Below are 24,551 nucleotides of genomic sequence, written 5' to 3'. Positions count from 1 at the left end.
AGTTATATAAAGAATAACACCACAGTAATACTGGGTCAAAACAATCCCTTTGTCTTTAGTGGTTTTCTACTTATGGGAAGTGGGTAGTCAACCTATTATTGCGTTGGTGCTACATTGTTTGAACCTGCCATTTGTAGTGTGTAAATTCCGGATAATCCTTGAGACATTTTACAGGTTAATCATTGAAAGTAAATGCACTGAAAAATGTGCCTGTTTCCACAGATGAAATTGTATTAGCAGTTCAGGAGAACACCACAAAGTAACATCCGATTTCTTCTGGCATTCAAAAAAGCCCCTATCAGTATTTGTAAAATTGAAATCCCTCAGAAGAAACCTAAAAATATATTTTCCCAGTATCTACTTAACCCAACATATTGAAAAGCCTGTACACCATTTAGACTGTAATCAGCCCTCTGCCGAAATGATATTACATTCCAGACTCCCATCCACGAGACTCTCATCAACTTAACATTAGGCTTGAAGCTGTGCAAATTATGGAAAGCATTCATTTCAGAGCCGGCCTCTCTTCCCTGATGAAACCTTTTGCGATGGTTTAGGGAGCACCACAAAGTCACATATCATTTTCTTTGAGAATTAGAAAGTCCAATCAGAATCTATAAAGATGAAAAACTCCCTCTCAAAGCCAGAGAACTAATATTTAACTGCAGTGTCATATTGATGCACAGCTCCTCCATTGATAATGAATAGCAAACGAACTTGGATGACTCATAAATAGTTTGTCTGAAAGCCAGCTCAAGGAGCTTTACATTATTCTACTAGTAAGAAAAGAGACAATTGATCTGTGTGAGAATAGAATATTAGAATATTTTAGGTACCGCCACGGTCACTTTTTCCATCTTTTAATCAGTTTCTATCACTATCAAGCTGTATATTAGAGAACATACTGTGCATTAGACTAGAGGTCAGGGAAATATCTTCTTCTGACTAGCATTAATAATAAAAAATGTCAGCAGGTCAAAGTCCTCTAAAACAGGAATAATGTTTTCAAGCTGCACTCTCATCCTTGGCTGTCTCAAGCAGAGTTATATGTTTTAATATTTGAAACTCCATCATGCATGAGTGTTATTTGGACATAAAGTCCAAAGCCTGCAGCACAAATTTAGAAGCAAAAAGAATATGCTTTGCTGTGGTGCTGATACAGAGGTTTTTAGAGAGGAATTTATTTGATAATTTCCTTTCTGCCGAGTTAATTTCCTGCCAACAATCATACTCGACATGTGTGGCTGTAATGCATTCTTCATACAGAATAAGTACTAAGTTGTGGCGTGGTCAACTTGAATTCATGTCGGTTCTAATAGATTTTAATAGTGCCAAATATTTACGGTGGTAAAAAGAATCAAAACATCCACTTCCTCAAACACTCCTGCAATGTTTTCCACTTCTCCACAGTCCCTCCGAGACTGTTGGTTCAGCAAATGACCAGTAACAACATGTGCTCCACAAGTGACAAAGAGCTGCTGTAAGATGACTCATGTCCATCATGAGCAAAAGAGGAAGTAGTGTGATAGTAACAAAGTTTTCATCCAAAGGTAACACAAATATCCAGAAACTCTGCCAAAGAAAATGTGATTTGTTGCGGGTTTCGATCCACTAATGTTATGCCAATATTAGGCACATCAAAATAAATAGTCAATGGCCCTCATTCTCCAGTCCACTGTCATTAAACCATTGCAGAGGAAGAGGACACAGCACAAAGACGTAATTAAAAGAGAACCAGCCAACCATCAAATACGATGGAAATATGGCATTTCGTTAGTTTATATGTATTAACTTTTTAAGTCAATAGAAGAAGTACTATATATTGAAAAGACAGACTTTAGATTAGATTTGAACAGATAAAGACACATATTTTAACATACAAGTAGATATTTATTGTATTCTTAAGGTGTGGTAGATAGTATCGTGCACCCTAACTATTTGGAAATGGCCTATTTGAATTTATATATTTCCAGTTTCACAAACTAAATGAGCAGAATGTTTTATTTTCTGCTTGGATAATAGCAGAAACAGGACATTCTCTTTGGAATTCGCTGTCAACGAGGTGTGGCGAGAGAGATGAGGCTGAATAAAAGCAGACAGATAGCTTAGCAAGAGGGGTTAGAGAAGAGAGGAGAAAAACAAGGACTGAAAACAAAGGTGAGAGGAGAGACGAGGAATGGGGGCAATGGGGAGAAATGAACAGATGAGGACAGTGAGTTGCTGCCAGCTCAGCGTGAGTGCATGTGCGTGTAGCTGGAGGATAATATGGCCACAGCGACGGTACACACATCTCACATCACACTCAACAGGTGGGTCAACAAGGGGCATCTCAAACAGGCAGGCAGGAGCTTATCTTAATTCTGAGGGAGAGAAAATCCAAGATCCTATCCACAGTGACTCTCTGTAATTGATGCTGACAGGTAATTCAGGGGAGTGCATGGGAGAGCTTACAGCTTGCAGGAGTGGCAGGGCATTTGTGTGGCCTTGGTTGCTATACTGCATGCAATCAAAGTGCTTGGCAGTTCTCATGCATGTCCAGATAAATACGTATTCCATAAGAGCTAAAAACCAATTCAGCAGAGCACTAATGATGATGGACGAGCCAAGAAAGTAAATCTTGAAATTCACAAGAAGTTATTTGTCCATCTCTCAGTGCAGCCCAGTATCACACCAAAGCGTGTAATAGACCCGTCGATCCACCAGAGGATAGCGTGTCAGTGTCACGTTTTGTATTTTGAGCTTATGAAGGTGCAGAAGGGGTGGATCAACCTGACGTTGAATATTTATTATCGTTAACTTGACCGTGGAATGAGAATTTGTTCTTTTCATGCCTAGGCGAGGCAAAATGTGACACCGCTCAGTTGCTCAGTGACTCTGACTACCCTCAGATTTTCTTATTCAAGTAAAATGATTATTTTATTATAATCCCATTATATATATCCTATTATATTATATACAAATTATTACATTTTATTTATTGACCTAAGCTTCTTTGCTTGGTTGTTTCTCTCTTTACTCACAGGCTTTTAGCAGTCACTACATGTCGTATATTGTTACATACAGAATAAGAATAAGGGCTATTCAGAAATGACATCAATTTACATATGAGTTATTATAGTTAGTATTATACATGTTTTAGGACAGTTTTATGAAAAAAAGGTCCTATGCAATTTAAAGTTCCTGTTTGCATAGTCCTTTAATTTGATTATGTTATATGTGATATTGTGGTACACATGCTGATATCAGAAAAATATGAATTTTAATTTTGTGATATAGAATTCAGATATACCACCCTGCCCTAGAGAGCATTACAATACAAATGTACATTGTGACATAATCTATTGACAAGCCTCAGAACACAAAGTACCTCCAGCACAGTATCTGACACCTCTCTCTCTGTTTCCTCTGCAAGTCTCTCACTCTGTGCTTTTCAACTGTCTGAGTCAATAACAACAATATAAGAAGGTGAGTGGTCCTCCCACTTTCCGATTTAAAACCAATGCTGGTGTTTTGGGGTAAAGTCAGACACTGCAGGACATAGAGGCCAAACCCAGAGGATAAACAAATGGAAGAGAGTGTATGTAGGCTACCAGGGGAAGTGTGATGGCTTGTGGCCGTGGATGCAGAGCACATTAAAGACAGAAGAGAAGCCCGGTCTAGCTGGTCCCTCAAAGCTGCCATTGGCATCTCTCCAGTTTTGTGAGAGGACTTGTTATGTAATTCCACAAGAGGCTGTTTTCTCATACTGTTGCTAAAACCAACACGGCTGGCAGTTCACAAAAATCCATGAGCTGAATGAAGAAAATATATAATATATCATAATAACAGTAAAAATCTTGTGAATGTGAACTTGTTGAGTGAGATGTAAATCCACATAAATCTTCTGTGTCTCTTTTGCAAACACAAGCAGCCATGTGCTTGCATTGAATAATATTACAAAAATACAAGAGCGCATTGTTTTGAATGTGGGCCACACGTGCATAGTAAGAAAATAGCAGAACCATGCATAAAATATTCACACCATAATGTCTTCTTGTTTACAGAGAAAACATCCACATCTGTAATCCTTTCTTTGATTGCATATGTTATTGTTCTTTAATTTACACTCCCGAGAGGTTTCATGCAGCAACAGCCACAAAAATCAATGTGTTGTGAACAACATGGTTTGTTTTTGCAGCCAAACCGAGAGAGCGATATACTCTGCTACCATTGACTTAGCGACATCGACCGCTGTCTGTGTATCATACTATAATTGGTTAATCTCATTCATATGTAGCAGATGCTAAATTTAAACCTCAAACTTGACACATAGTAATTACTTAACACAGTGGGATTACTTTAAATAAATTGTAATCATTATTTTAAGTTAGTTAGTGGGATTTTTCTGACAGTTCACAGTAGAAAGTGAGAGAACAACATGTGGGGAAAGAACGGGGCATAACATGTGACAAAGGCCCTCAGCCGACTCAGACTGACTGCATTGTGGTTACATGGTACATGTCTTACACCACTGGGTCACCAGGACGCCCTGTGTGGTCAGGGCTTGCATGGCTTGTGATGCATATAAATGCAAATGAATCATGGCAGGACAGTTCAGGCTACAGCAGACACAGACTGCAGGCTTTATATAAAAAGATACACGGACGTCATTTTGTTATGAAAGATGCTTAATTTAAATTAGGGGATGTTTCAACTGTTCATATTGCAGGGCTTGTGAAAAAAAAAGATAATATACAGATATGATAATAGAAAAATACGTTGCTGAGGTTACCTGTTGCAATTTTTAAGCAGATTAATTCATTTATAGTAAATGTTGGGCTTTGTGCTATTATGTGATAGTTTAACAAAATGGTTAATCTTATTACAATTCCTTTCACAGGGATAACTGACGCCTTCAATTATTTATTAGAAAAAGATGAAAATATTGAAATGATCAAAACATCGCCTTGGCCTCTCTAATACTACATTATTATTCAAGCACAAAAAACAGATGGCATGTGAAACTGAATCTTTGGTTATTTTCTCTACAGCCCAAACAGGCCAGTTAAGCCACGTCGCAGGGGTCAGTTTTCTATAATAAGTATCTGACCCAAAGACGCTAACTGACTGAACTGATGATTTCTCTACATCTTTTGATTGTGCTTCAAACTATTGTTTACACCGCAGAGGTGAAGATATTCACGAAGCCCTCACGTGATGAGGCTCTAGCCTATTGAGTCATCTGTAGTCACTCACTCTACTGTAGACTGTAAGTGTGCGAGTCTGGGAAAAAACAAAAACTTCTGATGAAAACTGGGATAAGTCACTTCGTATCAGGGAGTTCATTTTCACAGAAAAGTCCACTTTTAATCAATGAAATGGCAGCCAAAGTTCAAATGTCTCTCTCTTATGGGAGGTCCCATCAAACTTTTGAGCCCCCGCCTCAGACCAAACCCTGGCTGCAGTCCGAGCTGCAGGGACGACAGCCAAGATCGCCTGCAGAACCCAACTCAAATCAGTTTTCACTCACTGATGCATTTAGACACAAAGACTTTAAAAGCTTTGATGTACATGCCTGCTACCAGTGAATTACATAGTTTGTTATATTTTATTTTGAACCATCCTGTGCTCTTCGTATGATAGAAGCTTTGAACACGGTCCACATTAAAGATTTATGCCTCCCGACACGTTTTTATTCTCATTTCCATCAAGCAATACTATAATAGTACTGCTACCTATGCAATGTTAGAAAGGTGTTGGATACAAAATCATGGATTCAATTGGGTAAATTGACATTACATATAATAATAATATGATATTGACATTAATGTACGTTTTCTAATTAATAAGAGTTCTGTGCAGTGTGGGCTTGTTCTCTTTTTTGTAGTAGTATGCAGTACTCTCTCCCCAGTCCAGCCAGAGCCATTTACACTGTATATCTTTGTAATCAGATCAGATCAGCCAAATGGGAATACTGAAAATCCTTAAACAACAAGAATAATGAAAAGTGAAAGACCTAACATTTTTAATTAAAAGTACAGTGACACTGGCACGTAGCACTAGGCATAAGCATTTAGCTGTGCAAATCAGATTTGACAGAAAAGGATACAGTTAGTCAAGCCTGAACCTAATAACAGGGTGCAGAGCCCAACATTCAATACAGTGTGCACTTCTCCTCGTGGACATATCCACGTCCTCTGATGTGGATTTATACGCTAGTCAAAATGGATTATACTTGTTAATCAGGATCATATCTTAGAGGACTATCAAGGAAAATTAATTGAAATTTCAACCTCTTTTATGCTGTAATTAATGTGACCATAATAAACCTAATTTTTGCATTACATGCTGTATTGAAGGGTTGTCTCACACACAGTTCCAGGAAAATGTTTATTCCCATTACATGAAATGAATGATGCTATTACTAAAATGCATAATTAATGTTGGAAATTTAAATGTATTATTGATTAATGAAACCGTGTAGCTCTCACAGGAATAACGCTAGCTGCTCAATTCAAATTTGTATTATTATAATTAAGATAATCATCATAGTGTGATGTGCAAGATCTAGTCAAGAAAATGCTTTTAATAATTTGCAATGAGAGAAAAAATATTTGAAACAAGTTTATCATCTTGTTATGACTGGCATTACTGTGACATAACAGATGTACCTCTTTGAAAACTTCCCTGGAGGAGGGACTGGAGGCACAACACAGAGGAATTGACAGAGGGACTGTGCCTGCGGCAGATAGGAGTGAAGTCTGAGCAGGCACACCCGCAGGGCTAATAGGCACTCTGGCCCTCAAGGGACGCCCTGTCCTCGAATAAAACATACAGTATATACTGTAGTAATATTCACTGCTCAGGCTTTTTCCTGCAGTTCATCCAGCACTCCACTGAGCTCTCTGAGGATGTTGAAGGGCCTGAGTGGTGTTCTTCTATTTTAATGGTACAGAGAGTTATATTTGCAGTCCTTACATTCAGACTGTAAAACATTATACTGTAAAACTATTAGTTGAAGCCCAGTTGGCTACAGAGAAGACATCTCTTATATTTCCCTTAAACACTCCTCATTTTCCCTGGAGGTGAGCTGATCTACAGCGCTGCACTGGAATGTACTGTACAATGTACTCTATGTCTACTTTTAGAGATGCTTCTGTCTACTATTCCCATAGTGAGGTGTCCTCTGGAGGGAGGACTCCTGCCCTGGTATTCATCACTCCGAGGTCACCAGGTGCCTTCTCTTTCTGCATCAAAGCAGTGACAAGAAGTTCAAGCTCCAAGCCAAGGGAAGAAGGAGAAACAGCATGCTCTTCCTTGATTGTTTATGTGCACGGCTACATGTTTTATTAGGTATATTTCACTGATGAAAATCCTCTACAGCTTGGGCAACTGAGCAGAAATCTGGATACATTCTATTATTAGGTGAGCACTCTGCTCCACCCGTCATTTGCAGGTTATTTCCTGCCCTCACAACATGAAGCGTTGGTATTCATCAGCTGTCTGAAGTACTCTGACCACTAGTGAGTCGTCTGTATTTGCTCTGATTCTTGGTGTAGTAACTGTAATGAACAACTCAAGAAGGAGGACATAATACTCAAAAAGCCTGTGAATTTAAGGTTGAAGTGCTCATATGCAAGATCCTTACTTTTCAGTTACGTTGTAGACCGTGAATAGCTTTTCCAATCACACTCACTCAACCAGCTAAAAATACAGAGGCGAGGACCTGTAATGATTCTTATGTTCCACTCTGATGTAGTATATTGGTTGATGTGCTGTACATAGGCTTCAGCATGGAGGTGGCAAACTATGATTTAAACTTTGACTCTGACATGTGTTAGCGAAACCATGCTCATGGAAAAGGAAAATCACACACACACATCCTAGTCAAACAGTACACACACCAGCAGAAGCAGCAGAAAAACTGCAGTACATCACAGCTGTCAAGGTATTTCTATGATGTGTTTTATAATTTTAATGATTTTACTGAGCCTCATGATTTTGATGGTTTATCTGCTACATAGTTGGTGTTATCTGTGTTTAACAGAGCACAACAGATGCAAACATGCTTTAGTGTTTTGCTTTCTGTTTCTTTCAGGTTTATGTGGAATTTGCCAGCGGTTTTGGCAGCAGGTTGTAAATGTGAAGATTCTTGGCACCTGTATTTTGCCTAAAGTGGTTGGACAGAGTCTAAATTCAGACAGGTTATGGAAAGCACCCAAATTTTGATTTTTCTTTTTTTTAAAGGCACTTCTAAGCTGACAACAGACCTCATCCAACAATCCGTCCTAAAAATAAAGGTTATAAAGTATGTATTACATATATTGAACTTGTATTAAACTTGTAATTTCTTAAAAAGTTTTTTTCTGCGCATTAATATTATTCATATTTTTACATTCTTTACTTATCCTTATCTATCCTTACTGAGGTTGACGTTTTACTGAGATTTCTATGCACAGTACAATATTAAATAAAACAAGTTACTCTCTTCCTTCTCTGCTCTGCTGCTCCAACACCTGAACTGTCTGTTGGTTCGGTCAGTCAAACTTTTTCATATAGCAGTTAACTAATTTTGTATTTAATTTATTGAAACTGCTAACGCAGGGGTCACCTCTATTATTATTTAGCTGCCGTAAATTACTGGGCAAAAGATGGCTGTAATGATAATTATTTGGTTCCAATGGTCCCTGCTTCAGTTTTTGATCAGTGTTACTGAATTTTACTTGTGACTGTTGAGATGGACCTGTGTAGAAAGATTTTATAAATAGACAGATGGGACCGTTTGGTCTAAATCCAGTGAGGCTAGTTCTAATGTTGCCTTGAAAAGAGGAATTCTCCTTTAAAGGGTAACTTAAAATCTTGTTTTTGCTGATTTTACAGTGGTTGAAGTTCTCGCCTTGCATTCTGGGTGTGGTCAACACATCCTGACATCACTGTTACAGTTGCAACAGAGCACAATTTTGACCGTCCTCACATTGATGATGGGGAAGCCAGAGGTCAATAGACATGAAATGCTCAACCACAAGATGTCAGTGAAATAAAGTTTTTCCACTTGGTGTTACTCATTATAATCTGCTAACACTTGTCAAACTGCGCTGAGGAGACAGACCTTCTGTGTCGGAACAAGGACATTTTTTTAATTGAATTCCTAACATGTAGACAGTCCTTGTATTGTTGTTTCCTTAGATCGTCACTGTGCATTATCTTAATTCGGGGGACACAACTTTGTATTTGTAGAAGAAAGATATCAGTGTCTTGCAGAATTTGGCTATTCAAATATTTAAAACTTAACCCTATCAGAGATACTTTGAGTCACCATGGCAGAAAAACATGACACACTTTTGAATATGCAATAACCTAATGTGTGGTAAAATCCCTTGATTATTCAGTGTTGTAGCACACAGTAAAAGGTTTTACAGGCTCAGTCAGGATGACTAGCCAATTCCTTCTTGGGAGACATGCGTCATGTGATCCATGAACACCGACTGACATAAACCCACTTCTTATCAACAAATAAAATGTTATTTTATTTAATCACCAGGTTAAAATAGCATTTTATTTTATAAAGGCAGCACCACCTTGATGTTGCCGCACTGCACACAAAGAATGCGTGTGTGAAATGGGCATTATATATGCCCATGGGAAAGGACAGAGTCTGCACTCACATACTAAACACGTATTGTCCCTGTGGGTTTGATTGTTGAGACTTCAACGGTGGAAGCACAATCCACTTCCTGTTTTGTGCAGACAAGAATCCACTGAAAGAACTTAATCACACACTTTTCTCAAGTTCTTGTTCATTATATATTGCACATATTCATCAAATCACATGGGAGCCTAACTGTACATTTTATTCATTGTGCATAGCTTCACACAGATTCCAACTGGTCCTACGAAAGAAGTGGGAAAGCATAATTGGCACACAGGCTTTACACATAATCTCCATATTTATTTGAGGAATAACACCTCACAGGCCTGACAATCTGGCACCCCAGATCCCTTCTCTCTCTGTGCTCTGGTCTCACAGTGGGTGATCACCAGGCTGAGCTGATTCGGCCTGAAAGGCAGCGCTGTTTAATGAGCAATGGAGGGCGTGAGTGAAGAAACAACAGGTGGAGTGTCAGATTAATGCTCTGCAGCTGGGGATGGACCACTTTTCTTGCCAGCTGTCGGCCTGGATAATAATCATTAAAAAAGTATGTTTGCAAAAGTGTTCATGCTACCAAGACATTTGTCTGTGATTTCATCAGCTGTTGGAGAAATACGTTATATTCACAAGATGTTATTCACCTGGCTGTTGTTCAGAGACATCAGTTCTCCGCATGGCAGTTATCCAGGTAAATATTGATATATTTCTGATTTGCTGCCGTAAGCAGCAAGAAAGCTGCCAAGAAAGGTCTTGCATCCGATCTGAATCATGATCTGTAGTATTTGGTAACAGTGCTCTCCAAACTTGGCACAGTGCAACACTGGCTTCGTTGCTCTAGGCACACCAAATATAGTGATTTTTTTCCAGTTGATGTGGCTCGGTTCAGTTATTGCTTTGAAAGTCCAGTGTTCTGCCTCGCTTTGTTGCTCTGCAATCAATCTTCTCTGTGAAGGACACTTTTTTTTTTCAAACAACTGAATTGTGTAATCAGTCACAAAGATAGAAACACAAGCGACTCAGTGGGATTCTTTACAAACACTGAGTCTTAATTAATTTATCATGTTAGTTGTTTCAAGGTCCCTTATGCAAGTAATTGTGTAAAGCACTTACACTAAGGCCCTTTCAAGACTTCATTTGGATGACTGTGTAGAAATCAGGCTCTTTGAATAATTTGCATCATATTAAAAGCTCAAATAGTGTCAATGAACAGTAAGTCAAGTGTGCAGCGACACTCTCCAATGTGAGTGTTATGGTACACTGTGGCCTGCTAATGGTGTGAATACTGGCACATTTTTATCAGTAGATGCTAGTATATTTGATCCAAGTTTGGAAGCAGTTTCTATGGTAACAATGTCCTATCTTCACTTTCTCACTGACAATCTGTAGATTTAGCCAGTTTTACTGATTAAAAATGAAGTAAAACTATGCAAGTCTGAGAACGGCCATTGCATGGACACTTTGAAACATGTTGCACTCTTTAATCATGACAAGACACATGTGCTTAGGTAAGCAAAGTTGCTCGCTTGCCAGAACTCAAAAGCTATACAGCGTTGTGACAGAAGTGCTTAAAGGCTTTTATGTTGAGAGGTAGAGATGCATTAGAGGTATTCTGGCAGCTTGCTCACTCTGTAAGTCATAGCTATCAAAAGACGTTTTACTTTACTTTTCATTTTTTTTACAAAACTGACCTTTGATCCCCACCGTACAACAAACACGGTCGTCTGCATGTTGCAAAGGCTAGACATGGGACTGATGAAATTAGTGATGAGTCAGTCACCCTATTATTTACAACCTGCCCTTCTCAGCTGGTCTTTAAAGCAGACATCTTCTCATTGACTAAAGTTTGACTTTGTGAATCCGTACTCTGTGAGAGTGTAAGCTATTTGTCTCTGCTAGAAGCTCAGTTAATGACTGTGAAATGCCTCAGCTTTGCTCAAGCCTCATTCACTCGAGTTGTGATTGTCCTACAGTAACAGAACCATTAAAAGGTCCTGAAAATAAAAAGTGGGGAATTTTAGTTTTGTTTTGCTGCCAACAATCACAGCATCTGCTTTAATATTAATATTCTGTTTCTTTTACAGAACTTCAATAGTAAAGCAGATGCTGTGATTGTTGTGAGATAAAAGCCTTCTGTTACAGCAGCTGCACACTGAGTCAAGAGGCTGTTATTGCAGGAAGTGGAAATGATCACCCACAAACACTTGTGTGGCATCATTCTTCATTGTGAATGAGAAATAAATCTTCATGCCACCATGTATATCCCTTATAGCAATACCATACTGTGAAAATGCTCCATTATAAGTAGGCCGGAGCAAAATGTGCGTAAAGTATCTAAAGTACAAGTACTCATAATGCCCAAAAATTAAACAACTTAAATAAAATTAACAAGATATTTATTTTGAAAGGGGGATCTAAACACGTTCAACACGTTAAATTTGTCGTATATATTAATGCTCTGTCATCTGTGCTCTATCTGCGACATGCTCACATGTCATGAGGTTTCCAGGAGACTGACGTTTTTTCCTCAGACCATCTCTTGATTAACATGCTTGGTTCCTTCTCAAGTTGCTTTCTAAGAAAAGTGTTGATGATAACCATCCAAACAATGTTACTAATGTTAGAAAGTCAGAGAAACACTCATGTTGACCAAGGTAACCTTGTTATTTGGGTCAGCTGGATATTTGTGGGGGTGTCCCATCAGCCATCAAGCACTCACGAGCATTGCAGTATGTCCCCTGTATGGTTTCTATAGAATTGGCTCAGCGGGAAGCAACTGGCTTTCTCAAATCATCCATCAGACGTTTATACGACAATGTGGTTGGCTGTGGCGTGAAGGGAGATTAAGGGATGACCTTCACACAACATCAAAGTGTAGATGAGTCCTGGACTGATCAGCTGATTGCTCCTGGCCTTCTTAGCTTTCACTTCAAATGATTGTGCACTTAAAGAAATGTTTGTTCAGTCGGTAAGGGGCAATTGGGTGAAGAGAGCAAAAACAGCTCCACAATCAATCCCCTGATTTAAAAGGTAGAGACATTATCCAGCCACATTGTGAGTTGACTCTGAGTGGCAGAGGTACTTTAGTTTGTTTTTGGACGGTGAAAGGACAATTCTGACATCATTGTGTTTTTTATAATTTCCTGCAGTCAGTCCCTTTTTACGTCACTGCAGAGTGTTTTTCAATAGTTTGATCACATTATCGCACACTTGCTATTTTGTATTTTCAGAGTAAATAGTTGGAAACAGTCGCAGGGACAGAGGGGTGGAAGCTGATTGGCCACCACTTGTGCCCCCTCTACCAGAGTAAGAAGGTGAAACTGATTGTTAACATTTCTTGCTGGAAAGTCATTCAAACAACCACAAAGAGACGCAAAACAACTATAAATGTATGTACAAAAGTACAGTCCATTATTGCCAAGAACAAGGGCTTTGAATTTGAGTCTTAACACTTTTTTTTACAAATTTCTCAAATGTGCCCCCCATCATTGAAACCCCCTGCCCCATTCAGAAGTTTCTAAACCCGCCCCTGCTCCAGAAGTTATACGTTAACCTACTTCTACTGAAGAAAAGTGCAGCAACTTCATGCTGTGATTGTGTAAAACCAAGCTATATTCACTGCTCAATTTTACAGACTGTAGCAGGCGAAATAGTCTCGTCAACAAACCAAAAAGTTAGTCTATTGTTGTTGGTTTGAATTGATTGTGATTGACAGGAGGCCTCTCAAACATAATCACAAACAACCTGAGGTGTTGGTTGAACGCTTCATTTTGGAGACAAAGACACAAAAATGGGACACATACCTGGAAGCAGTGTGACTGTTTACAAGCAGAAAACAGAAGTAAAACGCCCCCCTCCTGTCTCCTCTTTTCTCTCATGTTGTGCGTGAATTCATATGAAGTGGTGAACAGTTTGAGCTTCTTACTTAGAGAGATGAGTTACCTAACTGAATTAGAAGATGTTTTCTTTGCATTAGGAGTTGAATGAATGACTGAGAGGGTGGGCAAAATGGTTCCAAAAACAATCTTATTGTGGTGCATGTAAGGATAAACTATGAATCAACGTTAAAAGGATGAAAAACGGTTAAAGAAAAAGATTACTATTTAACAGCATTTGGAGATGAAGGACATTTTTGCTATGCAGAGGCGGAAGAATAGCTGGTGGCACTTCACGTCTTCATCAAAGGGTGAAGGACAGGGTGAAAGCATTTAGACCAAGACTGTTGTTGGCAATGTTGAAGAGAAAGTAAAGAAAACACATTCAGTGCTTCCTATTTGCAAATGTTTTCAGAAATCATTGAACAGGTTAATTTCCTCAGTGCATCATTAGTGTATCAGCTGTTTACAAGCACAGACTGGGGTTACTTAACATTCATAGGGAGGAGGGAAGTGTATTGAATATCATTATGCAACTTTTGGCACCTATTGACCTCAAAGAATTTTCTCACCGTTTGATGAAAAGCATTTGCCTTCAGTGTGGCATGTGGGAGCGGCTTTATTCACGGAGCATCTGTCATCTTTAGAGGCTGTTGGTTTAAATTTCATAATTGGTAGGAAACTGCAAACTGCCTAATCATGCTGCATTACCAATCAGGGATCTAATCAGCTCCATCTTCTAACACTATTTGTAACTGCACTGAAATCTAATATAATTATCTAAACAAAAGATGTGCAGCTCGCAGTGAAACACAAGATACAAAGTCTGCTGTATAAAATGGCTTTCATTTGATAGACTGACAGCTCACAATCTTAAATATATTTCTTCTTTGGTGGACTTTGAATGTCTTGGACTTTGCAGACCTACTCCTTGGGTTTTATACTTCCCCAAGGAACCAATTAATGTGATTGGTGTCCTGTCTTTTCAGTGAGAGAGAGAAAGAGAGAGAGAGTATTAGATAGAGAGAGAGAGTGTGTGTGTTTTGCAAGTACATGTATGCCCATTTGTGTGTCTTCTCAGAGACAGAGTACCAGAACTTTGTTATAGTAGTCGTCAGTCATTAAAATGATTGATAGTAAATGGAGTATTACACCATCTGATCATTTTTAGGACCCTTAAGATGTTGCTGAGCTCTAATCTATATAAAATGTAAAAACAGCATTTCCACTCAAGATAATCAGCTATATCCTATAAAGGAAAAAATTGCCATCGTGGGACATCGTCATCTTTGTTTTTTCACACCTGACGACACGTTCACACTGAGTTTGTTAGATTTAATTCATCAAAACCCCTTCAACATTTTATCCTTAAGTGTTCTTTGATTAAGCAGGTGATATCAGTGCCAGTCAAACTGTGTGCACCAAAAACTGCATAAAGACTGCATGAAAAAATACAGGCCTCAGACCACTTAGTTGCAGCTACTTTGTGTAGCACTCAATTGAGAGGACACTGTATTATGATTCATCATTTTCCCTCATCAAGCTGCAGTATGTGTTGGCCCTTTATTTTTATAGCATCTCTTCTATGATCGATGAAGAACAGTTGCAGTCTGGACTATACAGCGTATGAGACTAATTCTCATATCCAATTATTCATTCATCATCTCTTTGTCTGTCTGACGACAACAAAAGGTAAAGCCTTTGAGCAAAGTCACCAGATCACACTTTGTTTTGATACTTTTCTGGCATAGTTTGGACCAAAGAAGATAATTATGTGGGTTGCATAATTGCAACCCACATAAGTGCTTTAATGACAGTAAAATATGGCATTAATAACTGCTATTACTTTATGATCGACAGCTTACAGTATGTGACATTGTATAGTATGTTAATGTTTCACAGAGCTGTAATTCAAAAATAGAATCAAAGGCCCACATGGCAAATGATTTGCGGTAATAAATTCAATTCAATTCAATTCAATTTTATTTATATAGCGCCAAATCATCAAAGTCATCTCATGACACTTTACAAATAGAGCAGGTCTAGACCGACTCTTTCTTTAAAATACATTATTTGGATATGCACAGACATTTTCAGCTAAACTTTATATATATATATATATATACTATATACTAGTATACTACTATACTCCTCATGCATGTATATATATATATATATATATATATATATATATATGCATGAGGAGTTTAAATTACACACCTGCTCCAAGTATAAATCTGAATACAGATATTTTTGTAACATAAACTGAGACAGATAGTATTCTTGTGTTACACCCTTAATGTAAATATAATGTAATTCCACGTTATTTAGGCATTAAGATATCATAATTTGGAGTCAAATGTTACTTGAACATATTAACCCCCAGTGGAGATGTTTTGATCAGCTGTGGGGCAGGGGGAAAACAAAACAAAACAACACATCTATTGTCTTTTAAAGCTTAGCAATTAATTAACACAGGAACCGGACCCAAACAAGGCTATACTGGCAAAGGTCATACCCACCCCCAACAACGGTTTTGCTGAGCTTGTGGCACTACAGAGGGACCAGGTCAGTTCACACATTTACTCTCAGGATGCTCCAAGTTGTCTTAATTTGAAAAATTACCCAGATCTCACATTCTCTGTTTTGACACGTCATTTTATCTTGCCAGTTGTTTGAAATCCACATCAGCTCAGTCACTTCTGTCAAGGCATACTGTAAAACTCTCACTGTTTTCTATTCTCATTTGTGATTTGACTTGTTTTAAGACACAATCCCTGACAATATCTTGTGTTCAGGGAAAATCTGAAGAAATACTAATTGGCCTTTCTTTAATGAATACTGGAATTTAAATTTACTTTCTTTCTCTTGTTCTGACCAACAGGGTGAGAATGGCGAGGGCATTCTTTCGTTAGAGTTTCAAAAGATCCGGTACATATTTGACGACAGAGAGAAGAAATGTTTCCTTCCAATAGCATTTCCCATAAGCCACCCAATGGGCTACTTTCAGTCCTGTCGTGGCTACCAGGAGGAGGCCGAACTCCTTAGTCCATTAGTCCCATGTCATGACCCTTATCTTTCAGGGTTTTGTTTTAGCTATGCAAAGATATATATGTAGTGCATATTACTGTGTGATATACTATTTGGCAGGCTTTTAAAAATGATGTGGCATAGCCTTTTGTGGGTGTGTTTTGTACAGGGTATTGGTTTGTGCGGTGTGAAATGCACAGAGAAAATATGTTGCATACTGGCCTCACAGAGCTCCAACATCCCTACATATTGTGAACCAGCTCAATGTTTGAGTGAAGAGTATACACAAACTCTACTTTGGTGTGAGTTTTAATGTTAAAAGTCCTGCCTGCCCCCTGCTCTTGGTCTATAATGAAAAGGTAACCCACACACCATAAGGCACAGCACAGTCTGCTGTGTTCATCATTGTTTGCATAATCTGATGTTACAAAAAGCTTGAATTTAGCGAAGACGATCTTGTGATCTTCGACAGAACTGTTATGTACGGCCAGCTTTAATGGACTCTCATGTACAGGAGATTCATCAAGCAGAGCAGGTGCCTGCAGATACACTGCCATGGTGTTTTGCATTCCAGCATCTAATTACTTTGCTGAGAAGATGGCAAGGAAGAGACAGAGCAACGTTCAATACGCCTCACTCTGCCATTTCGTGATGCTTGTTTACTAAAGGGTTTCATCTATCATAAGGCAGCCAGCAGGTGGCTGGGGAAACTACACAGAAATGTTTCTGGCACTCTCGGGTGGATTAATTTTTGTGCACTCCTAAATTAATTATGACTGATTCACACCCTTGAGTGAATCCCTACATCTCCGGCTTGATCCCCACAGTCTGTCAATGGTACAGTAGCTCATTTCAACTCGACTGTCTCTAGCTTTCTTCTCATGTACCTACAGTATACACCCCTTAGCTCTGTGGGCTGATCGGTTGTCAGGCCGTATGTAAAAATCACCATAAATGGCAATCATCTAGTTTTCTCCTAATCTGTAATCAGCACATAAGATGCTAGTAAGTAGAGGAAATGAAAGTACCCAGCGATAATGGTTACACCTGCTATGTTTTTTTCTGAAATGTGCCTGGAATCCAAAGGGCCATCGCTGCCACTTTCAATAAACCCCACTAAGTACACTCAAATACATTCTATCCCGAGATGAGACCTGGCCACAGCTCTGTGAACGCAATGTGCAGTATGTGACTCACGAGCTGCTGATTCAAGGTGACGTTTGCTAATAGTTTTTTGCATGCTTTCTCTGAGATATCATCTCAGCAAAGGTGCATCTTTGTTTTGCACTGGCTAAATAAAATGTGCCCAAGGGCAGCTGCATTTAAGGGGCAGCAGTTTTTGTATTTTCAGCCTTATCTGCTAGTTACAGCCTTTATTAGATATTGGAAATTCTCAACCAATTGCCTTCCTTTCCTGAATGTTAAGTTACTGTCAATAACGTTTACTTTTCATGTCTGTTGTCCTGAGGCACAACTCTGACAGTGTCATTGATGGTCCTGTCCTTCACAACAAAGAACTCTTCACAAGTGTGGCCACTGAAAAAACTGAATTTGAAATGCTGAGAAGTAAAGATTCAAAGTTTATACAGTTCTCTTCATAATGTATTCATTGCCATATGTTGTCAAAGCTAAGATAATGAGGCGCTGATAGCTCAAACAAACAAACCAACATTTTGTATTTTAGGAGCCAATGTTATTTCTTATTACAATTTAATGATATACTGCATCAGTTCTGTGAGATCTTAAGATTTCTGTCCTGGTTGATTTGGTGACGCCTGTGGTTAGCAGGAATGGCAGACTCCATCACTAACAGTGAAAACTAATCTATAGAGAGGTGATTACAGAATTTAAAAACATTGAATGACTATTGCTGAAAAAATACATACCATAAATAGTATTAAAACTGGGTTTGATTTCATTTAAATCTTGATGATTATAACTATAATGTACAAAGTTTTGTTTGGTTCAATGTATCGTAACTACTGTACATGAGCTTTTGCCTGTTCAAGCATAACTATGCACCTAATCCAGACATTTAACACTTACTGAAGAAGAAATTCATTTTTTTTTCTTTCTTTTTTTTGTTTTCCCTCTGTGGTAAAATGTCATGGCCTTACCATTTTTCTCTACTGAGGAAAAAGAGCTCATTCTTCCTTTTATAAAACAGCTGAGTGTCACATGGGACACTTGAGACGGAGGTGGTGCAACAGCTCTTGTAAAATGGCACGCACAGGAAGTTGCTGTTTAAATGTTACGGTTGTGGAGAGCTGTGGAAGTGAAATATGCCATGCTGTTGTACCATATGTTTCACAGCTCTGTCTACACACCCTGACTGGTCCCTTTGATTACACTTTACACATTGTTAACCATATAACCAGAGCATCACTGCTTGAACATGCAGTCGGCCACGCATCGGTAACTTTTCTACAATATGACGTCAGTGTGAAAAAGTAAGAATATGCTGTTTTTCTCTTTTTCTGCTGATACTTTCAATGTCCAGTAAACTGCATCTTTATTATCACAATGCGAGGCACCACTAGACCTCAGCACATACACATAAACACACCAACATCATCAGTGCTATACATTAACTATCAACAGGATCAGTAATGAATAATGATAAGATGTCATGTGTTTAGATTTAAGATTTCTATGGGCTTGAAATACCCCCCCCCCCCCCCCCCACCCCCCCCCCACCCCACCAGCACTCCATAAACATTTGTGTACACTCGCAGTACAAAATGACTTGCCTCTAAAATCTTTCTCAATTCAGAGAAAGGGGTTTATATCAGACTAACTTGGTAACAAAGAGTTTTTTTTGATGCTTCGTCGTCCACAGTATAGAGCCGGGGAAAACTGTAATGTGCGCTGCCATTTCCATTTAGAAAGGTTGGTCACATTTCCAAAACCGCTGTCCCCCTAGGATATCTGTCTCTCTCAAACAGCAATTTATCGAACGGGGCAGCCTCGTCTTTTCCACTCCTCACCGTCATGAGAAGCTGTAATTCTCTCTCAGTATCCTCAGCACGATCTCCCTCCCTCTCCTCCACAATGAACCAAGCTAAGGCAACTTGCATACAAAATAGCTGACTCAATCATCCAGCTGCATAATCAAGATAAGGGAGACGGGGACAGGAAAAGGGAGATGTGAAGGCTAATGCAAGAGACAGCTTTAGCAACAGCAGCAAAACTAAGATGTTTTGAAATAGTCGTAACTCTAGACATTAAAAGTTGGAAGAAGTAAGATAGTGATTCATACTGATGGTAAAGGCTAAGCTGAAGCTGATCTTCTGTATGAAATGACTGGAACGAGGACAATTAATACAATGCCTGCAGTTCAGTGGCATAAAACAGATTGCTTAAGCTTTGTATCTTAAATGCTTTCCTGGCTTTAAATGTCATCAACACATTATTTAACCAGAACAGAGATGATACAGCACTCCTACACCTACGTCTATAGTGCAGCTGAGTGGAAAGCCAGAGAATTGTTCCTATAGGCTTGTCATTTCTTCGGCCGACGTGTGACCGCAAGTGTAGGTTATATTAAACCTGGCATTGTTTCAGCATTTTTGAACCCCTATGCGTCCCCTGACAGAGAATTCAGGGAGTCTTCATTTGTGTGAAAGACTTCAGAGCTGGCTAAACATCTTTGGAAATTAGGCCTATGCTGACTGAAATACAGAAATCAATCCATATGAAGCCTTGTGCTATTCAAATAAATCAACACGTCCAGCCTGCAGTATATAGTATGCATTTCCCAGACAGATGGCAGAGACGCAGCAAAATCCTCAGCTAATCTGAGTGAGACTGCACAGGACTACTTTACTTAGTACAAGACTGTGTACTGACAACATAATAGGTTCAGGCTGTGCAATGCACTGATCATTTATAATTTGTGTTTGAGATTTTCAGAATCATACCGTTTGTCATGACTTAATACAGGGTTTTATATGATAAAGCTCCGTGTGAGCTTTATGTGCAGATTCGTGTCGTGTAGGTTAAGTAGGCCTAATGCTGTGGCAGGAAAGGCTTTTTATTTATTCATTTTAAATAATTATCATTTCACATTAGCACGAGTTCTCACCTGAATAGAATCAGTTTCTTTGTGTGAATCTCTGAAATAAAGTTGAGCCTTTACTAGTTATGTAAAGGACCGGGGAGCTGTCCGTGGTGCTAAAGCGACACCTCAAGCGGGCGGTGTTACTGGAGGTTTACAGTTGCAAAGTGCCTACTACTTTCACTGGAGCTGTATCAGGCGGAGTGTTTGCAAAACGATTGCAAATCTATTGTGTCGTAAAATGCACCACTATTTAGGTAAATGCATATTCAGATAGATAAAACTTTAAAAAAAAAGAAACTTAAAAGACTATTTGCAACATACATGAATCGCAGTCAAGGCGGAAAAAGTGCCCCCATGTCCCGGTCACAGCAGATGTCAGCTTGCTAAGGTCTCACAGAAACGGACGCAAAATGCGACTTCCTCTCCTGAATGTCCGGCACGATGGTGCACAAGTTCGGCTGTGCATTTTGCACGGTGTGTATGCACTTCGTAATAGAAGAGTTACTGTTCTCGATCTGCACACAACAGCCGAACAATACTATTCAAACGCTAACACCAATGTTCTTTAAAGCATTGCAATCCAACCTTAAATATCCAGCGCTCCCTCATGTCCCCTGAGAAGACATAAGTGCAGCGAGTCTTGTGTAAACTGCGATATTAAAGTGTGAAATCTAGCAGCACTGAAACAGCTTACCTGCTTGACGGTCGCGGAGCAGGAGCCTCTTCCCGATACAAACTGGCAGCTTACTGTATGTCACCACGAACACAAGACATTTTCAAAGAGACATTAGATATTTCTTTACGAGAATAAAAAATAAAAATAAAAAAAGAATCCCAGTTTTCTGTTTTCGGGTTGAAGACGCTCAAAGCGGCGGCTGACTGCGTCAAGGGAGAGTCTCAAAGATCCGTTTAGCGGTGAGTGATTTAATTCGGGGCTGAGCTCCTCTCACCGCTCGCCTTTATGTATGCTGAACAGACCCGGAGCCCTGCCTGGGCTTTTCTATTACACCGAGAGCTGACACCGGCGTTTAACCACAATCACAGGAGGCGGGTGGTACTGTATCAGTTGGGAAACTGCGGGGAATAAGTGCGAGAGGAGCGCGTGTTGATCCTCCAGTCTAGCCGAGGCAAAGTTTAAATCTCATAATAAGATTGTTTGTCACCGCGAGGCTATAAATGGTGGCGGGTTCATCACGGATGCCGGGAGGGTTATGACAACTCATCCGGCTGAAGGGAGAACGCATGATAGCCGGTGTATAATAAAAAGTGAATAGTTTGAAGTTAATGAAGACAGTCGGAGTGAAAAGTGTCAGCTACGTCACATGAGCTGTTGGGCTCGAGCAGCCTATCTATGAGCAAACTTTTCCTCCTTTTTTTTATATGGGCTGCACCACCGCGCTGGAAATGGTATTGAATTGCTCAATTTCACAGTCTGGTTGGGGGTATGTTTAATTTGATATTGCATGAAAGGAGATGATTTTTTCCCCACACAAAGGTCTATTGGTCCTACCAGCAGGGGGCCCCTTAATAATCAAAAGAAGTGATTATGTCAATTTAATAGGCTACTATTGGGTGACTGTGATTCCTAAAAGATGTAATATGAAGGAGCTTGACTATGTCTGGAAATCTGGAGTTTTTCTACTGTATTCCGTTTAATATCACCTGAATATTTTTTTTCTAATATTAACATGGACCTAATGTTATATTTGTACATCTTTCTAAATGTATGGGATTACAGGCTGTTTGTGTCATGACAGTGCACAGGCACACTCATGTAAATGGAAACCGTTAAGGAGTCCCCTTAGACAAGTAAAAACTGCCACATTGTGATGGCAGTGGTCTGTAAATATCAGGGTTAAATGGAGGGGGAGCAGAGAAAGGGAGGAGTCAGGGCAGCTATTGAAGTGGACATACTTCACCAAAGAGGTCAAGCCTTGGTCCCTGTGATAGCAAATCAATGCACATCAATGATAAATTATTGAATGCAAGAACCTGCAGAATACAAATTCCCACCCATATGAACCTTCCCCCTCGCAGTGTGATGCAGGATGGTGCTTACAAGAACTAGCAGATAACATGATAAAATTTAGGTTTGTACTTGTATTTGTGGATACCCAACAGTTTCATCGCACTCCCTTTGGGTTCACACATAAACAAAATCCAAATTAAGCAAAGGATGATACACAGATGTAACCACAATAAGGTCAAACCTGCTGTGGAAGTTATGGCAACATTGATCGAGACCCTACTTGAATAGGGTTAATGCAAAAGGAACTGAAAAAATAAACAAAACAGCAGAAAATATTACATTTCCATGCTAAGATATAGCTGTGACAAAAATATGATCTGCGCCTCAAGGGTTAAACCCACATTGTCTGTCCCTGTGTAAATGCAGTCCCAGATTTAATTTATGGAGAGTGCAGCCTGATGTCCTCTGTAATGACGTAGTCTGGGGGATGACCCGAGCAAGTTGGGAAACGGCAGCCAGGCTGCAGATGCTTTTCTCTGAGAGGGAGCAAGTGGTTGTGTGAGGACTTGGCACAGACGCTGCAATGTCTTGTCTCATTGCAGCAGTCACATTGGAGCTGTGAAATGTGGATATGGACAGCCCAGCCCAGGAAGTCACAGCAGTGCAGCTGCAGTACTCGGAATGACAGACACACTGTATCATGCTCCCTAATATCTTCACGACCCCGGGGCAAGCCTGATACGTGACCCCATACAGACACTGTCGCCTTTGAGCCCGGTGCTGCCAATGCACACCACCCTGAATTCAAAAAATAAAGGTTGAAAGATATCAGGACCCGCAGCTGGCAGAATACAGAAGAACAGGTCACCCACCAAAGGTCTTATTCTTCTTTTGAGCTGGTACAGCTACAAAAATTCTGACAAATGCCAGTATTTCTGCCTCAATTCTGATTCCTAGCATGCTAAATATTTCTTATACATTTAACAAAAAGTAATCTTTTTTTCATTGTCTCTTTATTTCTCATTCAGATACGACACCAGGGCTCCTCCACCTTTCAGAATGCAACAGATGGGGTGGGCTTGATGGCCTTCATAATGAACCTTCCCAGCTGAATTTACCTTGAGGGCACGATCGTTTTAATGTCGTCCAGGTATGAGCTTTGATTCCCAATGGATAGTACTGTCTCTGTTCGTAACATAGAAATTATTTATAATGGACAGTGGAGGGTAAGTATGTATAAGCGAATATATTTCTTGTTATGAATCCAAATGTGTAATGCTACGGCGTCTTGTCACCCTGCTACTGGATTTATTGACAAAGTGGATTTGTTGGTTTTTAGAAAATCTAGAAAAAAAGGTTAAGTTGCACATCATGTTCAACCTGATTGTCCTTTCAAAACAAGCAAGCACGGCAATGAAACTGTCATTTGATAACAGTCTATGCATACTTTAAGCTAAATTTGAAGACTCCCTCTAGCAAATGGTAAAATCAAAAATTGGTCTCAATCATTCTGTTTCTGTTTTCCAACTTGGATTTTTGCTAAAACACAACTGCACATGAAATTTTAGCTTCTCAGGACTCACCAGGTATTGTTTTCATCAACACAGGTTTGAGAAGAAAAATTTCAATCAAGTTAAAAGCATCCTTAATTCTAATACAGAATTGAAAGCTAAGATAAAAATGAAAACAATACTGCTTTCAATATCAGACTTGTTGGAGAGGGTGGTAATGCTTCATGTAAATTGTTAGCAACTGCTACAAATGAAAAGATTATGATGTCACTAAATGAAGTCCAGGCGGTCCGGGTGGAGAAGAAAAGGAGGCAGGTAGGTGGGATGTATTATTCAAATCCTTCATTTACTGGCTAAGCCAATTTGGTGCTGAGGCAAGTAACAGGGCAGGCAATAATTCAGGGGAGGAGACGGTGACTGCTGGTTGATATAATGGAATTTCTGCTGTCAGTGAAGTGCAGGAGATCCATCTTACTGGCTA

This window comes from Enoplosus armatus, chromosome 17 (genome assembly GCF_043641665.1).
Source record: "Enoplosus armatus isolate fEnoArm2 chromosome 17, fEnoArm2.hap1, whole genome shotgun sequence".
Taxonomy (NCBI): Eukaryota; Metazoa; Chordata; class Actinopteri; order Centrarchiformes; family Enoplosidae; genus Enoplosus; species Enoplosus armatus.
This window is presented reverse-complemented; position numbering follows the sequence as displayed.